The sequence below is a fragment of the Scyliorhinus torazame genome, chromosome 5 (assembly GCF_047496885.1).
Source record: "Scyliorhinus torazame isolate Kashiwa2021f chromosome 5, sScyTor2.1, whole genome shotgun sequence".
NCBI lineage: Eukaryota > Metazoa > Chordata > Chondrichthyes > Carcharhiniformes > Scyliorhinidae > Scyliorhinus > Scyliorhinus torazame.
The window spans coordinates 181,071,067-181,079,354 of record NC_092711.1 but is presented as its reverse complement, the minus strand read 5'-3'; the positions used below and the strand labels follow the sequence as shown (position 1 = coordinate 181,079,354).

Sequence of the window (8,288 nt, the reverse complement as noted above, 5' to 3'; positions counted from 1 at the left end):
ATATGTAGATCGTCCACCTAGGGAAGGGGCAGTACTGGACCTGGGATTGGGGAATGCGCCTGGACAGATGGTTGAGGTTTCAGTAGGGGAACATTTTGGGAGTAGTGACCACAATTCCATAGGTTTTAGGGTACGTTTGGACAGGGATGAGAGTAACCCTCGGGTTAAGGTGGTAAACTGGGGAAAGGAAAATTACGATAACATTAGACAGAAATTGAATCATTTGGATTGGGTACGGCTGTTGGATAGTTGTTCTTTTCTTGACAAATACATGAATAGGATGGGAATAGAGGGATACGGACCCAGGAAGTGTAGAAGATTGTAGTTTAGTCGGGCAGCATGGTCGGCACGGGCTTGGAGGGCCGAAGGGCCTGTTCCTGTGCTGTAGATTTCTTTGTTCTTTGTTCTAAATCAACATCGGACAAGTGGGAGTCTTTAAAGCGACAGTTATTAGGATTCAGGAAAGTCATGTTCCTGAGAGAATGAAGGATAAGTCTGGGAAGTTTCGGGAGCCTTGGATAACAAGGGATATTGTGAACCTCACCAAAAAGAAAAAGGAGACTTTTGGATGGTCTAGAAGGGTGGGGACAATCAAAACCCTTGAGTATAAAGAAAGTAGGAAGGTAAGTGCGGAACAAAATGGCGGCCATGCAGCAGGGGGAGGGGGACCAGTTCTTCGATGTCCGCAACAGTTTCTACATCGGCAGCTACCAGCAGTGCATCAACGAGGCGCAGAAGGCGAAGCTGTCCAGTCCAGAGAAAGAAGTTGAATGTTCCTTTACAGAGCTTATATTGCACAGAGAAAATATGGTGTGGTGCTGGATGATATCAATCCTGGAGCTGCTCCTGAATTACAAGCTGTAAGAATGCTTGCCAAATATCTGTCCAGTGAGGATCAAAGATATGCCACCATAGCAGAAATGGAGAAGAAGATGGCAAAGAGTGTTGATATTAACAACAGAACTTTCTTGCTGATGGCAGCCTCGATGTATTTATACGAGCAAAACACGGATTCAGCGCTACGTACACTGCACCAAGGAGAGTGTCTGGAATGCATGGCCATGTCGATACAGATATTTCTGAAGCTTGACCGGCTGGATCTGGCTCGAAAGGAGCTGAAGAAGATGCACGAGCAAGATGAGGATGCCACCCTGACACAGCTATCGACAGCCTGGGTGAATCTGGCCATGGGAGGGGACAAGCTGCAGGACGCCTATTACATCTTCCAGGAAATGGCAGATAAGTAAACGGCAACCTTGCTGCTTCTGAATGGACAGGCTGCCTGTCAGATGGCACAGGGCAAGTGGGATGATGCAGAAGGAGTTCTACAGGAGGCGCTAGACAAGGACAGCAGTCATCCGGAAACTCTCATTAACCTCACTGTACTTTCACAGCACCTGGGCAAGGCTCCTGAGGTTAATAATCGTTACCTCTCCCAGCTGAAGGATGGACATCGAGGGCACCCGTTTGTTAAAGAATATTTGGCCAAGGAGAATGAGTTTGATCGATTGGTGCTGCAGTATGCTCCCAGTGCGTGAGAAGAATGGAATCGGTGTCTGTGAAGATGGAGACATATCCCCACAATCTACATCAGTGGACCTGTTAAGCTTCTGAGCTGTGGAAAAATATTTTTTAAAGTAATGCCTCCGTAACTTAAACCTTATCACTCACTTTAGATTCTTTGTTAAATACTAAAACCTTTACTTGTGCTCTGTTTGAGAATAACAGTCATCAAACTTGGTGAAATCTGTAAAATCTCTACACATTCCTAATAAAAATGTCAATGCTTATGTTAAAAAAAAAGAAAGTAGGAAGGTACTGAAGTGGGAAATGAGAAGGGTTAGGAGGAGTCATGAAAAGTCCTTGGTAAATAGGATTAAGATGAAGCCCAAAGCCTTTCATTCATATGTAAAAAGCAAGAGGGTGGCCAGGGAAAGGATTGGACCACTTAAGGACAGTGGGGGGAATCTACGTGCTGAGCCAGAGGAAATGGGCGAGTTACGAAATTAATACTTTCATTACTGTTCACCAAAGAAAGGGACTTTGTGGAAGATGATTCTTGGGTAGGGTGTGTGGACAGTCTGGATCATGTTAACATCGAAAAGCATGAGGTATAGAGTCTTTTAAAAGATTTTAAGGTAGATACGTCTCCTGGGCCGGATGGGGTTTACCCCAAAATACTGAGGGAAGTGATGCACGATCAATTAAACTCAAAGACGAGGTTGTAACATAACTGAAGGCTTTAATCGACTAGAACTGTTCCCCAGCAGCTTCGGTGCAGAAAGTGAAGGCTGCTGGGACGGCACCGGTTCTTATACCCCGTCTGTCAAGGCGGAGCTACGTACCAACAGCCAATTGTAAACTCCTAGGTTTAACCAATGGTCTTCAGCCTCTTGGGTACTGTAATACCTGATAATACCACAGGAAGCAAGGGAGGAAATTGCTGGGGCCTTGACTGACATCTTTGTACCTTCATTGGCTGCAGGTGAGATTTCAGAGGGCTGGAGAATAGCTATTGTGGGGCTGCTGTTTAAGAAAGGTTGCAGGGATAATCCTGAAAACTATAGGCCGGTGAGCCTCACGTCGGTAGTAGGTAAATTATTGGAGAGAATTCTCAGGGACAGGATTTATACCCATTTGGAAACAAATGGACTTATTAGTGGTAGGCAGCATGGTTTTGTGAAGGGGAGGTCGAGTCTCACTAACTTGATCGGGTTTTTTGAGGAGGTGACAAAGATGATTGATGAGGGGACGGCAGTGTATGTTGTTTACATGGACTTCAGTAAAGCCTTTGACAAGGTGCCTCATGGTAGACTGGTACAAAAGGTGAAGTCACACGGGATCAGAGGTGAGGTGGTAAGATGGATACAGAACTGGCTCGGTCACAGAAGGCAAAGGGTAGCAGTAGAAGGGTGTTTTTCTGAATGGAAGGTTGTGACTAGTGGTGTTCCACAGGGATCTGTGCTGGGGCCTCTGTTGTTTGTGGTGCACATAAACGATTTGGAGGAAAATGTAGCTGGTCTGATTAGTAAGTTTGCGGATGACACCAACGTTGGTGGAGTGGCAGATAGTGTTGAGGATTGTCAGAGGATACAGCAGGACATAGAGAGGTACTTGGACAGAGAAATGGCAAATGGAGTTTAATTTGGACAAATGTGAGGTAATGCATTTTGGTAGGTCTAACATAGAGGGGAAATATACCGTAAATGGTAAAACTCTTAGGAATATTGAAAGTCAGAGACATCTGGGTGTACAGGTCCGCAGATCTTTGAAAGTGGCAACACAAGTGGACAAGGTAGTCAAGAAAGCAAACGGAATGCTCGCCTTCATTGGACAGGGAATCGAGTATAAAAACTGGCAAGTCATGCTACAGTTGTATAGAACCTTGATAAGGCCTCACTTGGAATATTGCGCAAAACTCTGATCGCCACACTACCAGAAAGTGTGGAGACTTTGGAGAGGATGCAGAGGAGGATTACCAGGATGTTGCCTGGTCTGGAGGGTGTTTGCTATGTGGAGAGGCTGAATAGACTCGGACTGTTTTCATTAGAAACACGGAGGTTGAGGGGTGACCTGATAGAGGTCTACAAGATTGAGGAGCGTGGATAGAGTGGATGGGCAGGCACTCTTTCCCGGGGTGGAGGGGTCAGTCGCCAGGGGGCATAGGTTTAAGGTTCCTGGGGCAGAGTTTAGAGGAGATATGCGAGGCAGGTTCTTTACGCAGAGGGTGGTGAGTGCCTGGAACGCACTGCCAGGGGAGGTTGTGGAAGCAAATACATTAACGGTGTTCAGAAGGCATCTTGACAAACACATGGATAGGATGGGTATAGAGGGATAGGGCACAAGGAAGTGCTGAGGGTTTTAGCAAAGGTTGGTATCATGACCTGTACAGGCTTGAAGGGCCGAAGGTCCTGTCCTGTGCTGTATTGTTCTTTGTTCACCGGGAGGAGGGAGAGGAACATAGAGACCAAGGGGGGCTCATCGGTACTCCAGCCAATGAGAGGCTAGAGAGTGGAGAGGATGGGCGGCGCAGGAACTGCTCACTGGGAGAGTCTGTCTGCGGGCGGATGTCAGGGGGCTGGTGACGGCGGGGGGGGGGGGGGGGGGGGAGCTGATTCGGAGCTTTATTAAATCTCTTTCCAGCAAAGCATGTATTTGTGTTTGTGTGTTTAATATACAGGACAAGATTACACTGCACTACAGAGGTCTATTTCAGTGCATTGGTAGAAGATTATTGGATTGAAAGCAATTAAGAAAAACTGGAGTTATTTGGAAACAGTATTTTCACGCCACTGGGGGTCTGCCATTCAGCTTCAGTGTCACACAAAAGTGGAAGTGGGAGGTGAGTGCCTGACATAAATGCTATGTAAACTGTCACGGCACCCTGGGCGAGCACACGGTCAATTTCAGCTCCACTTGACCTGAAGTCGCAACACAGGTGAAATTAGGTTTTATTTAAAATACCCCAGGTCAGTGGAAGAGCCCAATAAACTAGTTACCGGGTTTGTAACGTAAAAGCGCAAGTAACCTTTTACTATGTGCGGTATTATAAACAGACAGAAAATGTAACCGACCAGCTACTAGCCCTTTCCCCCTTCCTAACCCTCCCCACATTCTCTACAAACACACTCAGAGACAAACAACAGAGGGGAAGGGATGATGGAAAGAGAAACAAAATATTAATAAAAATACAAGGATAAGGATCTTCGATGCACTGGGATGACTTGCAGCCAATGTCTTTCTGAAGTTCAAGCTTTTGTTTTGCTACTTCTTCCTTCTGGGCTTGAGGTGGTTTTCTCTGACAAGATTGTCTGCCTTGTCTGTAGACTCAGCCTCATTTCAGGTTCACAGCAAAGGATGTGTCAGGCACCCACTGACTTTGGAACAATAGAGCAGTTCTTTCACTTCAGCAAGCAGGAGAGAGAGAGAGGCTGTTCCTTTCAATTCCAAGGTCTAATCACTTCTGCCCAGTTCTCTCAGAAAGCATCACGCAGGAACCAATCGCTGATTGTTGTCAGGCAGAACACTCTCCTTGCCCAACCCACTGGTTGCCAGTTAACCAAGGGAACAGACTTCCTCCAAAAGACCCACCCGGTGCACAGGAGTCTGGCTTCTCCTCTCCCAAACACAAAACCTGGGAACACAGTGCCCTGGCAAAGCAGGCTGTTTCAACTTTGAGTCTTTTGCTCAAAGGCACATCCTGAATATGGGTCCACAAACCAAAATAATAAAAATGTAATTTAATAAAAGAAGAAAATAAACAGGAAGGTCTCTTACAAAGCATAGCAATAGAGAAACTAGAAGCAGGAGGAGGCCATTCTGCCCTTCGAGCCTGCTCCACCATTCAGTATGATCATTGGCTGACCTTCTATCTCAATACCATACTTCCACTTCCTCCCCTGACCCCTTTAGAGTCTAGAAATCTTATCTATTTCCTTCTTAAATGTATTCAGTGGCTTGACCTCCAGTCTCCTTTCGTAGAGAATTCCACAGCTCCACCACCTTCTGGGTGAAGCAATTGCTCCTCATCTCAGTCCTAAAAGACCTACCCTGTTTCCTGAGACTGTGACCCCTTGTTCTAGAACCCCATCCCCAGCCAGAGGGAGCAATATTCATTCATCCAGTCCAGAAGAAATAGGTCGTTCAGCCTCTTGAGCCTGCCTCGCCATTTAATAAGATCGTGGCTGATCTAACACTCACTAACTCCACTTTCCTGCCTTCTCTCCGTAACCCTTCATTCAGCTACTGATTTAAAAACCTGTCAATCTCAGCCTTGAAAATGTTCAAGGGCTCAATGGATGATGCCCTCTGGTCCTACACTCTCCCACATTGAGTGGAAACATCCTCCCAAAATTTATCACGTCTAATCCCCTCAGAATCTTGCATCTTTCAAATACATCGCCTCTCATTCTTCTGAACTCCAAGGAGTGTACAGACCCAATCTGTTTAATCTTTCTTCATATGGCAGACCCTCCATACCCGGGATCACCCTAGTAAACCTCCTCTCTACTGCCTCCAATGGTCTTTCCTTCAATAAGGGGACCAAATTGTATAGTCATCTAAATGTGGCCTCACTAGTACCTTGTAGAGTTGCAGCAACATCTCTTTACTTTGATACTCCAGCCCCCTTGAAATAAAAGGCAGCATTCCATTTGTCTTCCCCATTACCTTCTGCATCTGTATATGAGCTTTCTGGGTTCCATGAACAAGGACACACAAGTGTCTTGGTGCCACAGCTTCTTGCGGTCTCCAATTCTCTCTTCCAAAATGAACAAGCTCACATTTTCTCACATTGAATTCCATTTGCCACCCACTCACTTAACCTGTCAATATCTCTCTGTAAACTATTTATATCCTCCTTACAACCTTCCCTCTGACCTTTGTATCGCTGCAGTTTTAGCCACAGTACTCTCTGTTCCTTCCTCTAAATCATTTATATATATATAGGGAAGAGCTGCGGTACACGCACTGATCTCTGTGGCACTCCACTGCAACTGCCCTCCAACCTCAGAAAGACCCCTTTATCGCCATTGCTCGCTGCTTCCTGTTAAGCAGCCAATATTCTCTCCAGGCCAGAATATTACCTCCAACACCATGAAATCCTATCTTGCATGGAAGTCTTTTGTGTGGCACCTTATGAAATGCCTTCTGAAAATTGAAATGTAAAACATGTAAAAATGGGCAGCATGGTAGCATTGTAGATAGCACAATTGCTTCACAGCTCCAGGGTCCCAGGTTCGATTCCGGCTTGGGTCACTGTCTGTGCAGAGTCTGCACATCTTCCCCGTGTGTGCGTGGGTTTCCTCCAGGTGCTCCGGTTTCCTCCCACAGTCCAAAGATATGCAGGTTAGGTGGATTGGCCATGATAAATTGCCCTTAGTGTCGAAAATTGCCCTTAGTGTTGGGTGGGGTTACTGGGTTATGGGGATAGGGTGGAGGTGTTGACCTTGGGTAGGGTGCTCTTTCCAAGGGCTGGTGCAGACTCGATGGGCCGAATGGCCTCCTTCTGCACTGTAAATTCTATGAATCGTCTGGTTCTCCTCTATCTAATCTGGCTGATACCTCCTCAAAGAACTCCAGTAATTCCGTCCTTCTTGAAACCTTGCTGACCCTGCTTGATCAGATTATGACCTTTAAAATGCGCTGCTATCTCTCTATAATAATCCATTCTAATATTTGTCCAATAACTGAAGTTAGACTAACTTTTGAACAGCGCCCTATCTAGGCCACTCGCCCGCCCTATCCCCATAACCCCACTTAACCTGCACATCTTTGGACACTAAGGGGCAATTTATCATGGCCTATCCAACTAACCTAACATCTTTGGACTGTGTGAGGAAGCCTGAGCACCCGGAGGAAACCCACACGCACGGGGAGAACGTACAATCTCCACACAGTAACCAGAGGCCGGAATTGAACCCGGGCCCCGTGAGGCTGCAGCGCTAACCACTGTGCCACCATGCCGCCTTGTCGGAATTTTATACGTTTCAATGAGGTCCCCTCCCATTTGTCAAAATTCCAGTGGATATAGGTGCAGTCGACCCAATCTCTCCTCGTATGACAATCCTGTCATCCCAGGCATCATTCTGGTGAATTGTTCAAAGCAATATACATCGGGCCACCTTGTGTTTAAGTGTCACTGACCAGGATTATATTATAAATCAAGGCACACAAAAGCAAAGTTCAGACCGACTAGTACAAGTCGGTATTTATGCTTCCTATTAAGGGAGCCCCTTGTGGTGTCTCCTAATTAAGGGGATCCCTGGTGGGTGATCTCCCTATTAAGGGGATCCCAGGAGGGTCCTTTGGAGGACTCCCCAATAAGGGGGTCCCTGGGGAGGGGGGGGGGGGGTTCTCCCCATTTGCCATGACTTCGCAATCGAGCTGCCGGCTCAAAATGGTGGCCCGGATTCCCTCACGGATATCGTATTCCTCGCCATGCATAAATTTGCATGGCAAGCGATGCGGAATTTCTTCCCTATCTGCACTCCGAAGGGGAACGTAGATCGTTTGCAATTCTCCTTTGGCAAGAAAACATCGTCTCAAAATCGGAGAATCCAGCCCTGTGTCCGAAGCCTGTGTCTCGTCTTACGACCAACAGGTCGGCACCGCCCCCGCACCGATGATCGGCCCAGTAGGGGTCTAGCAGCTGCACCACGGCTGGCTTTACCTGCAGATACGGGCGGAGAATTGTCGGGTGCGTGGCCGCTCATGCGTACGGCGGCGACCTGCAACAGTTGCACCATACAACATGTGCTGGCCGGGCTCGGACCCGGCCTGCCAGATAG

General features: G+C 47.1%; 1 pseudogene; it reads left to right on the top strand.

Annotated features, from left to right (window-relative positions):
- Positions 1-635: 635 nt before the first annotated feature.
- LOC140420773 (coatomer subunit epsilon pseudogene) lies at positions 636-1,807 on the top strand (annotated as a pseudogene).
- The last annotated feature ends 6,481 nt before the right edge of the window (positions 1,808-8,288 follow it).